General features: G+C 35.4%; 1 non-coding gene across 1 annotated transcript; it reads right to left on the bottom strand.

Annotated features, from left to right (window-relative positions):
- Positions 1-6096: 6096 nt before the first annotated feature.
- Smp_tRNA_00366_Gln_TTG.1.1 lies at positions 6097-6163 on the bottom strand. Its single transcript has one exon. It is a non-coding gene (tRNA).
- Between the last annotated feature and the right edge of the window lie 8383 nt (positions 6164-14546).

Here is a 14546-nt window from a genome sequence, read left to right as displayed (position 1 = left end):
GTAAGGTTCTAATAAATACGGGGCTAACGCAAAAATTACTTACTAAATCATCGTGTGTGACCGGCCTCAAGCACTGCAGTCATGCTCTCAGATCGCTTAAACCAACTGTTACCCGATTTCCTTTTCAGGTACCTCTAGAAGAACTCTTCCACAGTGTGGACAACTGCGAAGTGAAAACCGTGCTTATGCATCTAACATCATTGAAGTTATTGCTTCATTTTACAGGAGACATACATTTTTAATCATTGAAGCCAGGAACATTTATTCATGCTTGTATTTTGACATTATAAAAGTCAAATTAAATGCCCCTATTTTCACTGTTTATTACATTTTCTGAATCAATATTCTAAGCAACATTGTGTTGACAAGTTACAATCATATGGGGTAATAAATGCTTTCAGAACAGGGTTTTGTGGAGATTTCAGTAATTTGATGGTTAAATTCATGAATCAACTAAAGCTAGACCATTATGGAATACCTGGAAGCACTGGACCGCTGTTTCGTTCCAGTATGGAACTCCTCAGAAGTGCGCATCCACGATCCTATCCCGCGGGGTTCGAAACCAGGACCTATAGGTTTTTCAATTTTTTCAATTTTGAATGAAATAAAGATTTCTAACTGATTACTGACGTGGTGAGCAATACGGTAATCAATTAAAGTGCGAATAACACAAGAGATCGATTTTTTCCCAATCATTTGTAACATGTAATCATATCTTCAGAGGGACAAGTACATAATGTATTCAACTAGTGTTCACTGTTAGTTATAGACGTCTAATGGTATGAAATTGTAAATATGTGTTGATTAATTATTGTTAAATAATACTCAACTGTATTTATACAAATCTAACTATGAATAAACCGATAGGTCCTGGGTTCGAATCCCAGGGGGTGGGGTTCGCGCGCAATAAGGAAGGTCCTGAGTTCAAGTTTCGCGTGTGAGATCGTGGACACGCACTGCTTAAGAGTCCTATACTAGGACGAAATGACCATTCAATGCTTCCAGGTTTTCAATGATGATCTAGTTTAGATCAACTCATGAATTCAGTGATTAAAATTACTCATAATAAATTTACCTTACGTTTTTGAAAAAATGATCATAACAACTACACTAGAAGAGAAGTAATAGATTTGTGAGAGGGAGCCTTCAAATGCCCTGGTACGGCTGAGAGTGGGGAGAATCCGCTCTCCCTCTCGAAATGCTATCATATGGCCACGCGTATCTAGCCTCTGACAGGGAAGTCCTACTCATGGCCTTCTCACACCAGGGGTGTTGTTTACGAAATTGAGAGCACGAAAAGCGATTGTCCGGCGCTTTAACCGGGTTGGTGGACACGGAAAGTTCACCTAGGGGAGTTGGAAAACCCTCATTCCGAACCAATGGTGCACATGGGCTCCAGTATCCTGAGGGAACAAATGGCGTATGAATCAATCGTCGGTCACCGGTTACCATGGGACTGCGCCTCCTAACGTTGCTCCACTGTCTTGTGGATTAGACCTTCAGGTCAAAGGCTACTGGTCTAGCCCCTTAAGTAAACCCTCTGCTTCAGTTTGGGCACCTGGGCAGTATCACGGCCCTTTTTGTACCAATATTTATGTGTTTAAATAAGTTGATAAATAATATGAGAGAGAGAACAAAATACAGTAAGTTATACCATATTCTAGATACATATACCTATGAGAAGAAAAAAGTAAACAAATCAATAGTATGAATTACATTTTCTATGATAAAATTGATCAATTCAATAGTAACTATGAGAAAAAAGTACATTTCTAAGTGCTCGATGTAATTTTGTTGTCTTTTTTTCTTTTTTTTCAAAAAGACAAATGACCTTATTGAAATAATTGGGGTTATACATTATAAATGATGGATTATGGAATGTTTTATTCATGACTGATTAGCTCATAGATAATAATGATAATAATAATAGAAAGAAACTTCTTTATAATTCATCTGGGATTATTTGAGGCAGAAAAAAGAAGGATAGTTTAACAGATAGTCATGTCTTTCACTCTCACTCTCACTCACCCTTACTCTCTGTCATGAGCGCACTCGCTCTTGTAATGTAATTGTATCCATGACCTATAGTAATTCAATAGATATAAAAAAAATCCCAGAATCTTATTATCATCAACTCATATCTGGGTTGTAGGACAAATAAAAGAGAAGTATTTAAGATTGTCAAATGTAAATTAGTTAATTATTTCAGGTCAATCTATAATAGTTAAATGTAAAGTATTTGTCAGCTGTTAGACTTTAACACCGTTGGATGCTGGTAGGCTCAGTGGTCTATAGGTTCAGTGCTCTGGCTCGAGACTGGTAGGTCCTGGGTTCGAATCTCGTGAGGCGGGGTCGTGGATGCGCACTTCTGAGGATTCCCATAATAGGCCGAAACTGCTGTCCAATGCTTACGGGTTTTCCATGGTTGTCTAACTTCAATTGACTCATGATCTCAACTATATAAAATTGTTAGACTGTTTGTAATTATAAGATGATGTGAAGATTATAGTATTTCATAGTCTATATTGTGTATTAATCTTAGTTAGACAACTATTGAAAGATATTATGTGGTTCCTGTTGACTAAATTCAAGGGATAGTTCTCGGAATTCTAGTTAAGAAGTAATGAAAAATAGAGCTAAACCATATCAAGTATGAGACAGACATCAATAATGATTAGGGATTATGGTTGCTTAATATTGGGGACTGATCAAATTCAAACATGTAAACCAGTGCATACTGGCTTAGTGGTCTACAGATTAAGCTCTCATCATCGGACTTGAAGATACTAGTTTAAATTTATAGTGAACTCAAAAAGAGTTAGAGACAGGCACGAAGGGTGAGACTATACTTTTTGGACGAACCAATCACATTTAAAATAGCAAGTTTCGGATTTTGGCGGGAAATTCATTCACTCATTAGGCTAAATACCATTTTGTGATTATAGCTTATCTCAGTTCATGATGAAAACAATAAATCTTATTTTTTAACCCTAGTATTCAAGTGTAAATCTTAATCCTAATTCCTCACACTAACATATAACCTTCATTTAACCATGTTAAGTAGGGGGACATTCCAAGGTCATTTTAACGTGGCTCAAAAGTAGACCATAAATTATAATCTTAACAATTATCCAATATCAGAAGGGGGTTTTGTGGAGACTTTGGTAATTTTATATGGTTGAAATCATGAGTCAATTGAAGTTAGACAACCATGGAAAACCCGTAAGCATTGGACAGCAGTTTCGGCCTATTATGGGAATCCTCAGAAGTGCGCATCCACGACCCCGCCTCACGAGATTCGAACCCAGGACCTATCAGTGACTGACTTCAAGAGATATTTCCTGGAGTTCGAGTGAAAAGCAGTGACCAGTGGAGTTCAACCAAGTCTGTTGTGAGACAGCAACTCACTGAAGACAATGGTGAATTGTTGCTCACTTTCGTAGATCTGTTGAAGTTAGAGTTTAACACTGTTGGATGCCGGCCGGCTCAGTGGTCTATCGGTTAAGTGAGACTGGTAGGTCCTGGATTCGAATCTCGTGAGGTGGGGTGGTGGATGCGCACTTCTAAGGATTCCCATAATAGGCCGAAACTGCTGTCCAATGCTTCCGGGTTTTCCATGGTTGTCTAACTTCAATTAACTCATGATTTCAACTATGAAAATACTGAAATCTCCACAAATTCCCTTCTGATATACATGTTTATGAATGAGTGTACTTATATACTCAATTTGGTTTTTGGTCAAATAAAGCTACCTTTTCATCTAAGTAGTTGGTTTGGGATTGCATATAAGAAGTCTATTTGTCAGTATTAATACTCAGATGACTAAACACAATAACAGAATTCTTATTGTTAACTGATTATCGACCAGTTTCAAAGCTAGGAGGGTTTTAACTGTTCAGCCTCATTTGTAACAGAATCCAAGGCTGTGTTTTATTCGTAAAAATTTGGAATTGAATGAATTGATTGTTTCTTTCTTGATATCAGATGATGTCCAATTTTAGTAAAACTTTTACTTCAAAGAAATATCGAGCCCATCCATAGAGTTTACTCATATACCAATAAAGACTGGCCATATACAATCCTTAAATTGAAAAACTGGATAACTCATATGCCTTTATAGATAGGTGACAATAGTTGTCTAAGAACAGGTTCGATCGTTTTGGAAAATCTTCTAGAGTAGTCGCCTTTTGTTTCCTACTGTAATTCTGTATCGTTGATAAATCTGGGCTTTATATTTATATGTTTCTTACGGTGTGTAAAGAAATTCTATTGATTTATGCAAACATTTTGTAACGTTTTGGTCTGATTAAAAATTCAGTCAAAATATCAACAATGGAATGATCTAAGACGTTACAAATTCAATGAAAGTGCACCCACATTGAACAAGTGAGTAGTTATTTGTTCTCATGAGCCAGGTAAATCATTCGAACCAAAGGGAATAGATTTCGAATCCCAGAGTGAATATCAATCCGGAGGCAGGTTTATCTAGCTGACGAGTCCAACATAGGACGAAACACATATTAGATTCCACTAATAGTCATATCCTAATTTATTTTTCATAAACAATGTATCTCGATTAGATTGTTAAAGTATAAAAGTTAAAACATTTGCACTTTTAACATCTTTCTACTATTGATACTGAATAGTAATAACGGAACAGTTAATTCATATTTGTATTGTTTGTTTGAATCTTCCCATTGATGTGTAAGACTGAAAGTGATCAGTCTCTTATTGGCATATGTGCATACAGTGAGTGTTGTTTCGATATTGCCTGTAACCACAAGCATCCTAAGCAAAGATGGATGGTGGTTAACAGTATAATCAAGAACCCGCATTTCGTCCTATTTAGGACTCATCAGATGAATATATATCTGACGATTCAAACAAACGATACAAAAATGAATTAAAACTTCACTCCATTTCACAAGCAAGTAGCCGTCTAAACTCATAGGCTGAATGTGTAACTAGATGTCGATTGAAACGAATGGTAATGGATTTGAATCCCAGCGTAAACATTAACTCTATAATGTGGCAGGTATATCCAGCTGATGAATTTCAAATAGGATGAAACATGAATCCTTGGTTCTTTTTCGAGCTATCACTCATCTTTATTTATAAGCAGTTAATTATTATCAAGTGTACAGTTATACGATTATTCTTGCGTATTATTATTATTACTAATACTCAAGTCTATAAAATTCTTAATTAATTTTAATAGTTGAGATCATGAGTCAATTGAAGCTAGACCACCATAGAAAACTTGAAAGTATTGGACGACCGTTTCGTCCCATTGTGGGGCTCCTCAACCAGTGCTCATCAATCGACTCATGATCTCAACTATTAAAAAAATGACTCTAATACCCATAAAAACCCTTTCTGATATTACATAATGATAACTTACTTTCTTCATATATTTGTTCACATATTAATTGATTATAAGTAGTATTCATCATATCAGATTTATTAAAATCAATATTTCTTGATAATCTTTGCATAGTAATAATTCCAGTTATATTGTTATGTTATCATTAAAGATCCAATTTTCTATGAATAAACGTGTTTATGATCAGATCCAATTCTTAATTCATTGCGGTGTGGGGTGGGGAACAGGGGGTTAGTTACATTCCTTGAATCATTATGAATATCAATTATGAATATTGTTTTTCATTACACAATTTATTTAGATCTATACAAATTAATGAACCAATCAGATTAATTTTAAAAAAAAAAGAAATAATTATAACATGTGCTATGATAAATAATCAGCCAGTAGATGAATTCCTTCAAGGTTATTGGAAGGTTTTTCAAGGTTGGGGAATATTTTTCCAAAAAAATAATAAAAAAAATAATAACATTTAAAAAGTAGTTTTGTAACGGTATTATTGTGAGTTTGTTTTTTCTTATTTTGGGACAGTAAACAGTAAACGTAATGGAAGAAGAGGAACAAGCCCTAGGTAAGCTGAACGTGGAGAGCAATGAATAAAACTATTTTGTAATAAGCAAACATAGATAGTGGCTAGCAGTGGAACCCAGCAAGCGCGTTTCCTTCTATTTGAGACTCGTCAGCTGGATGTATCTGCATCTCAGAATTGATGCTCACTCTGGGACTCGAACCCAGTACCTTTCGCTTCAATCGCCATCGCGCTATCCACTCCGCCACTGAGTCCTGATAGTCACCTGCTTGTGCAATGGGGTGAAGTTGAAATTTACTTAGTATTGTTTATTTGAATCTTCCCATTAATATTTTTAGGACTGCAACTGGTCAGTCTCTAATTGGCATATGTGCATACTGTGCGTATTGCCTCGATATAGCCTCGATATAGCAGTCCTAAACATCGATGGGAAGATTCAAACAAGCAATATTAAATGAATAAATCATTTTATTATGTAACAATCATTTCATTTACATAATTGTTATAACTGGTGGTTGACTATTATGACTGAGTTGCCAATTGTTAAGGTACCACTACAGTTACCATGACGTGAAAATATCAACATAAAGACTGTTACAAGTGATAATTTATTAACCTCAAAACAGGATGATGATCTTGGTTACAAAATACCAAGAGTTATAATCAAAATCACATGGTGCTTATCATGCTGAGTTTAGTTTATGTTAATTTAATACAAGCATGTTGTATCTTCCATATCAAAACAAGTGAAAGAGTGTACATTTTGTTTTTAATTCCATCATACCAATAATCTTTCCTTTATGACAGACTATTAGTTTGAAGGATATACTTAAATGTGTAAGATAGAAGTCCCATTAAAATATCAGATATAGTTTTATTAAGTAGAACTTCAAATGAATACAACATAAGAAAAATCTCCCAGTTGCTTTAGTCAGTCAGTCAGTCAATCATGAATCAATGCAAAGACTGGCACAAATGTGTATTGACACGAATTGTGACGGTGCATTACCACAACTATATGGAATTATCATGATGAATGGTAAACAAGTCGAATAAACTACAGTAGTAATGATAAAAAGAAGAAAGAATACACATACATAAGGTATGTATGAAGAGGTCAATCAATTAAATGTAACGTAAAACCTAGCGCATGTGTACATCGGTCCAGGTTCATATACCCTATTAGCATAGCGAGATGAAATTGATAAAGCTAACCCCAGACTAGTGAGAGTGTGGTGTATGCTAACAGACATAAGTAGTATGTAACATCAATCGAAAGTTAAAATGGTTGACAGTAGAATGCTAAGAAGATCGAATTGAAGAAAACAGAAAGCGAAATAAAAAAGAATTGAGAATTGGAAGGATCATACAGAATGCAAAGGAAAATTGATGGAAGATTTGTAAATGAAGCTTTTAATGTATGGTTCTCATATTTTATCACTATCAATGAACGTGGAGGATCTGATGCAGACGTAAAGGCGAGGATTGAGAAGGTGTTATATCTAGAGCTTTAGATTCTTGCTAAACCGCGTACTACCAGACTACTTGAACGACCGAACCCGCAACGTCCTAAGAGAGAAGATAGAAGACTAGTAAATAGGAATGTTATTCCCAACACAATGTCAAATATAGTACAAAAATCTCATGTATTTATAGATTTTGGCTGAAAGTAAATCATCATTTCGGACAGCCAGTCGGCCCAAAGGGGATCCTTCTTATTCATCCGATAGGGAAGCTTCATTTCAACATTCTAGAATGTTCCTCTGGCGGTGATTGGATGAGATGTCTTCGGCTCTTTCTGGGCTTCTTGAGGCTTTCCTGAGTTTGATAACGAGCCATTCTTACAGAAAGCAAGAGCCTCATTCTTACAGTTGAAGAATATATGGGACTCAAAGCAATTATCGACCAATATCAGAGTCATAATCTTTAATACGAACATCAACACAGGTCTACTGTACGGAGGTGAAACATCGAGAACTACCACAGACATTATCAAAAATTTACAAGTATTTATAAAAAGTTGTTTACGTAATATACTGAATGTCCATTGACCGGATAACAATCAGCAACAGCCTACTATGTGAGAAAGTAAACCAGGTTCCATTTGAAGAGGAAATTAGGAAAAGACGTTGGAAGTGGATAGGATATACACTATGGAAATCTTCAAACTGCATCACGAGGTAAACACTAACTTGGAATGCTGAAGGGTAACAAAAAAGATGATCAAATAATACACTGTGTTGGGAATTGGAAGCAGATACGAAAAGGATGAATAGCGAATGAAAACAACTGGAATTAATTGTCCAGGACAGAATTAGATGGGGGAATACTGTGAGCGTAAGTGAGTAAGTCTCATATTTTATGAGGATATTCTGTAATTTTGTGCTAAATAATAAATTTGTTGTCTCCAGTTGTGTTCTTGTTCACAACAGGGGTAGTATTGGTATCGGTGTGAAGTAAAAATTTAATTATCGAAGATACGATTTGAGGATAACATATTAATTTAGTGAAACAGTAAAGAAAAATCTGTACCAAATCCAGAAACTAAGGATGTACGGGGAAGACAAAGAATGAATGCATTTGTGCTATTGGAAATGATCCTAAGGCATGCTATATTAAGTCTCCAACCACTGGTTATGATAATCAAGCAGACCCTAACTACTTGTCTATACCTACCTTCATTACTCAGTTTAACAACCAATGTCTCCATGAACTTATGCTGTGTGTTAGTTTGAGCATCTCCAGCTTTCTTCCAATGTACTCCCACTTCAGCCATCATCTGTCAAGGTATTCAGTGGCTGAACATACGCAATACACGTCCTAACCATCCTAGTTGATAAAGGTTCACTGTCTTATCAGTTAGTTTCAGAGACCTACCTATTACTCTGCATCTAACTTTAGAATTGTTTACTTGATGGTCTAAAAATATACAAGCAACTGTTTGAAGACACCTGAGAAAAAAAATACCGGAAATCGGGATTTGAAGCAAAATAGACAGTGTGTATATTACTTAGAGCGTCCAACCATCGATCGCTATTATCAGGCTAACTCCAACCTGACAATCCACACCTACTGACATATCTCCAAGCATTAGTTAATAACTTCATGGACTAATACCATATTTTGCTTAAATAGATCTTAATTTTCTTTCAACTTAATTTCATACTAGCAAACATTATTCTTTGAATTATGGCAGTAATTCAGCATACATAGCATGTACCTAATTGTTTCTGATAAGTCTTGCTAACTGAACGCTATACTCAGTTCCTAAGCTAGTCTCGTAACCCCCAAGCTAATTCTACACAGCGACTTGAACACGAGAGAAAAGGCGCAAAATATACGAGAAGCACTTTACTCCAAAGGTTCATTTATGTATAGAAAATATAGGGTTTTTATAGTATTTTAGAAGTTCTTGGGTTTTCTTGAAAATTCTAGAATACTACTAAACATCGTAGTAGTGTAGTAATCAGCCAATCAGAATCTCTACATATGACTTTTTACTTTCTTGATGTTTCTAGCAAAACTTCTAGTCAAACGCTGATTGGATAAAATGCTTCTTAATGTTTCCTGAGACTTTCTTGTCTTTTACGAGAAGTGTTCTGGATCACCCCAACAGTTTCTATAACAAACACAGTATATCATAGTGTTTATTTATTAGATTTTATAGTTGTCCAGTGCTTCCAGGTATTCCACGGCGGTCTAGCTTCAATTGACTCATGATCTCAACTATTGAAAAAATTATTATTTCTTTCTTTGTATTGGAAAAAGTCATGATTTGAGATAAATGACTGGCATAATTGAAGCTGATATTGTGTTCTGGATTCAACTGAAAGGGCTAAGCGGACAAATATCCAATAAGGGCTCTAGGCTGCCCATACCGGTCGAACGTCATTGGTTTAACGCAGTACTAAGATAGCGTAAGTCGCATTTCGATTGGTGAATAAATTACGTGATAATCAGCCGAGCCTAAAGTCACAGCAGTTTCGTCCTAGTATGGGACTCCTGAGCAGTGCGTCTCCATGATCACATGTGAGGGATTCAAACTCAGGACCTTTGGTCTCATGCCCGAACTCTTAACCTCCAGATCACTGAGCTGACATCCAACGGTGTAACTTTCTAACTTCAATCGATCCATAAAATTTGGTAAAGACTCTTCGAAGAATTCAAATTATATTTCAAATTCATTTAACCATATACCAATACATCAACAATACTAATCCACACTCGAAAAACAGATAGAGAAAACTTACAGATAAGGCAAGATTGATGAAATCCCAGGTTCATTCAGTTATATACCTAATAAATTCAATGTTTTATTATCATAAGGGGTCTTGTGGAGATTTCAGTATTTTCATAGTTGAAAGCATGAGTCGGTTAAGTGCTCTGGCACGAGACTTGTAGGTCCTGGGTTCGAATCTTGCGAGGCCAGATTGTGGATGCCCACTGCCACAGAGGAGTCCTACAATAGGACGAAACGGCCATCCAGTGCTTCCAGGTTTTCCTTGTTGGTCTAGCTCCAATTGACTCATGCTTTCAATTATGAAAATTCAATGTTCATAATAGAATTCTATTACAATGAACAATCATCATTTGAATATAATACAATGGTATCTTATCATTGAATAAAAGTTCAATGAATGCATAATAAACTATTGTTTTACTCAAAGGGAAAATTCACCTTGGATTCATTGAAAAATCCAAATGAATGGATATGACAAATGTAATGAATGGAAATCATTTTTAAAAATCGATATAAGGTATGTTTAACCAGGAACTCATTGTTAAATCATTCATTCTGTTTTAATAATAATAATAATAATGGCTAGAATTGACAGCCTATATTGTATTAAATCTTTGAAACACTTGGAATGAAATCAATTCTAAACGTTTCGTCCTATTTGAGACTCGTCAGCTGAATGTACCTACCACATCCCTGAGTGGATGTTTACTATGAGACTCGAACCAACTACCGCTCACTTCAATCACCATTGCGTCATCCTCTCAGCTACTGAGTCCAGCTACCACTAGTTTGTGCAACGAGGTGAGGTTTACTTCATTTTCGTATTAATTGTTTGCATCTTCCCATTGACGTTGATGACTATAATTGATCAATATCTTATTGAGATATGTAAATCCTGTGATGACTGCTCGATATTACCTTCAGTTAAAAGCATTTTAAGCATAGATGGATAGTCGCTAGCGTTGGACTGACTAATTGCAGTCTTAAACATCAGTGGGAAGATTCAAACAATCAATGTGAAAATGAATATAGCATAGTGTTATTTTGTTTCGTAACAAAAATGCTAACCGACATATCAATAGTCCTTTAAAACGATATGTGTGCTTACGTATGTAAATATAATTGAAATTACAAATGAGTAGCAAATCATTCGACATTTCATTCTGAGTATGTTTAATAATAGTAGCTAAAATTGACAGTAATCATAGTTACATCATCAGTGTTATATGACTGAGTACCAAATAATATGATTATTAATTATACAGTTACGATTGTCAACAATAATCAAACACGTCTATTTAAAGAGTAACTTACGGAGACAGAATTTCAGATAAAGATGGATAGTGGCTAGCAGTGGAACCCAGTTTGACGCGCGTTTCGTCCTATTTTGGACTCGTCAGCTGGATGTACCTGCATCTCAGAGTTGATGTTCACTCTGGGACGTCCTGGATTCCACTGCTAGTCACGATCCATCTTTGCTTACAATGCTTGTGAATTAAGGCAATATCGAGGGAATACGCACAGTATGTACATATGGACAATAAGAGAGTGATCAATCGCAGTCCTAAGCATCAATGGGAAGATTCAAACAAACAATACTAAGTGAATTTAGAATGTCAGATAGATAAAATCCCACTTAAAATTGATTAGATTAGAATTTCAATGATACAAGGATGGTATTTTGATGAGAAAATCAGGAAAGCTAATCACATTATACAGAAATGCAAATGCCGTGCTGAATAAAAAGAAATATATTTCAGTAGTATTCTTGTGCTTAATTTATTTCCTAGGATTCTTTTTCAAGTTTACAATCGATACTTCTACTAATTTACGGTTATTATGTGCTTACTAGTGATTAGCTTTAACAGGGAATTCTTGGAGTTTTGTTGAGAAGTCATGACCAGTGGAGTTCAACTTTGTCATGTGGCACGACGTTGTGGATTGGTTGAAGTTAACATTAACATCGTTGAATACTGGCCGACTCAGTAGTCTAGAGATTAGGAGTTCTGACGCGAGGCCAAAGGTCTGAGGTTCGTGTCTGACATGCGGGATCGTGGGTGTGCACTCTTGGGGAGTACCATATTAGGACAAAACGGCCATCCAGTGCTTCTAGATTTTCGGTGGTGGTCTAAAATTTATGGGTTCATGATTTCAATGAAATTTGACAATCTCCACAATCCCAAACTGAAAAGGCTTATAAGTCTGTTTGGTTTCGAAAATTTTCTAATAACAATTTGGGTAGTCTATGCCAAATTTGAAAATTAGAATAAACTAGTTTTGTGGATTAGTCAGCTAATACTATTTTAAATATATATTAAGTTGAATCACAGGAGTGAAAGATTTCTATGGAATAGCTTGTGAGTGGGATTTTATATATTGATCAATATATAATGAAGTAATGGGAGGTGACTGAATAGGATCGTGCACTGATCGAGATTAGACATGTAAACTTTTGTGGGTTGATTTGGTTATCTGAAATATCAAGTGCTCTCTGCAATAATCGATTCCCATTGGGTTTGTCGATAAGGACTAACAGTAAGGAGTCCGATAGTAGAATGAAGTAGCTTTTCAAAACTTTTTGATTCCCAGTGATTACGAACTATCAACTTCAACAATCTCCATAAACATCTATACAAATAAGAAGAAAGAAAGTTTAGAAAGCATATTTATTGAAGTTGGTTAATGTCTAACATTTCACAGATTTTGTCTTATAATCTAAAATATGGGTAAATCAGAACCATGTACTATAAGAGCACACCAATGTGCATTACAAAGCAATCCCTAACTTGGAATGGTGAAGGGAAGCCGAAAAGAGGAAGGCCAAAGAACACATTACGTCGGGAAATAGAAGCAGATATGAAAAGGATGAATGTTAACTGGAAATAACTGCAAAGGATTGCTCAGGACAGAGTTGGATGGAGAATGCTGGTGAGCGGCCTATGCTCTTCGACGAGGGGTAACAGGCGTAAGTAAGTAAGTAAGTGTGTAAGTAAGTAAGTAAGTAAGTGTGTAAGTAAGTAAGTAAGTAAGTGTGTAAGTAAGTAAGTAAGTAAGTAAGTAAGTAAGTACTATAAGAGCAGAAAGTTATAATCACTAGTAAAGCTCAAGGAAGAATAAGCTGAAATGAAAATCTTAAATTATCCCTAAAGAAGTATAATACATAATGCTGAAATAAGATGGAAGTTTACGAACCTGAAAGGAAATAGATTTTCATTTGATTGTTATTTAAAGGTTATCATATCATAAACAAATTAATCATAGATTATAAACAGCCTTAAAAGAACACATCAGATGCACCGAAACATGTTCCAGTACATACAATACTATGCCTAGTAACATAAACAAAAGTAGACAAATATCCGTTATATGTCAACTCCGGTTGTATATATCGATTTTTTTATGTAGATACAAGAGTATATATTTAAGAATACAAAAGCGACCTTCTACTCATTTAATCGAAAACAAACACAGGATCCTACTCTTTGAGAACTAGACAGCCTTCATAGTTTGATGACACATCACCTGTAAAACATAGGAAATAGCGTTAACTTAATAAAGGCATTCAGAGTGATCAGTAAACGGGTCAAAACAATTAGAAAGCCCAAGCCTAACCACTGTATTGAAAAAAAAGGTCAGTGATTAACTTTCAACTACCTTGACTAAAGACATTTTCAGCCCTTCATCTATTTTTCAGTTAATTGGAATCACGATCTACTAAGTTGAACTAATGCGTCTTCTTTTTATTCCAATATTTCTTAAATTTTAGGTATCATAGTTACTGAATCACTGAATAGTGACCAATATCAACTTAGTCAAGTTCTTCTTCATGAAGATCTAATTCTATCAACCAAGTTGGCGTGAAATTTTCTAATTGATGCAGAATCATTTGAGCTTTTATGAGATGTTAGGTGACTGAAACTAGTCGATAGGAAACTCTTTTTTGTCAAGAATTGATAATAGTTGAAAGTCGTCAACAAAGTGTATCTGTAATTTCCAGGGAACTAATGCTCCCTGGTGGATTTAAATTCGCGTCACACAGCCTCACAGACCGAAATGTTATCGTTGAGTTATTAAGGACTCTGAAAGATTTCCTGCATTACAGAGGTATTTACAATTGATCGATTAGTGAGTAGTAATCCTCAAGATTGTGATTATATTATGCTGACGAGTGCCGTCTAGTACAAAACTTAATTCCTGAATTTCCTTTCTATTACCTTGAAACATCAAACATTTCAACATGGTAGAAAGGTATATATTTTTAAATTTATTATGTATGGAGCTTCTAAAATGAAAATAATAAAAGTAGGATAGTGGCTAGCAGTGGAACCCAGCAAGCGCGTTTCCTCCTATTTGAGACTCGTCAGCTGGATGTATCTGCATCTCGGAATTGATGT

The sequence above is a fragment of the Schistosoma mansoni genome, chromosome 1, assembly GCF_000237925.1.
Source record: "Schistosoma mansoni strain Puerto Rico chromosome 1, complete genome".
Lineage (NCBI taxonomy): Eukaryota > Metazoa > Platyhelminthes > Trematoda > Strigeidida > Schistosomatidae > Schistosoma > Schistosoma mansoni.
Note: the sequence above shows the minus strand (reverse complement) of the source record. Positions and strands in the feature narration are given on the sequence as shown.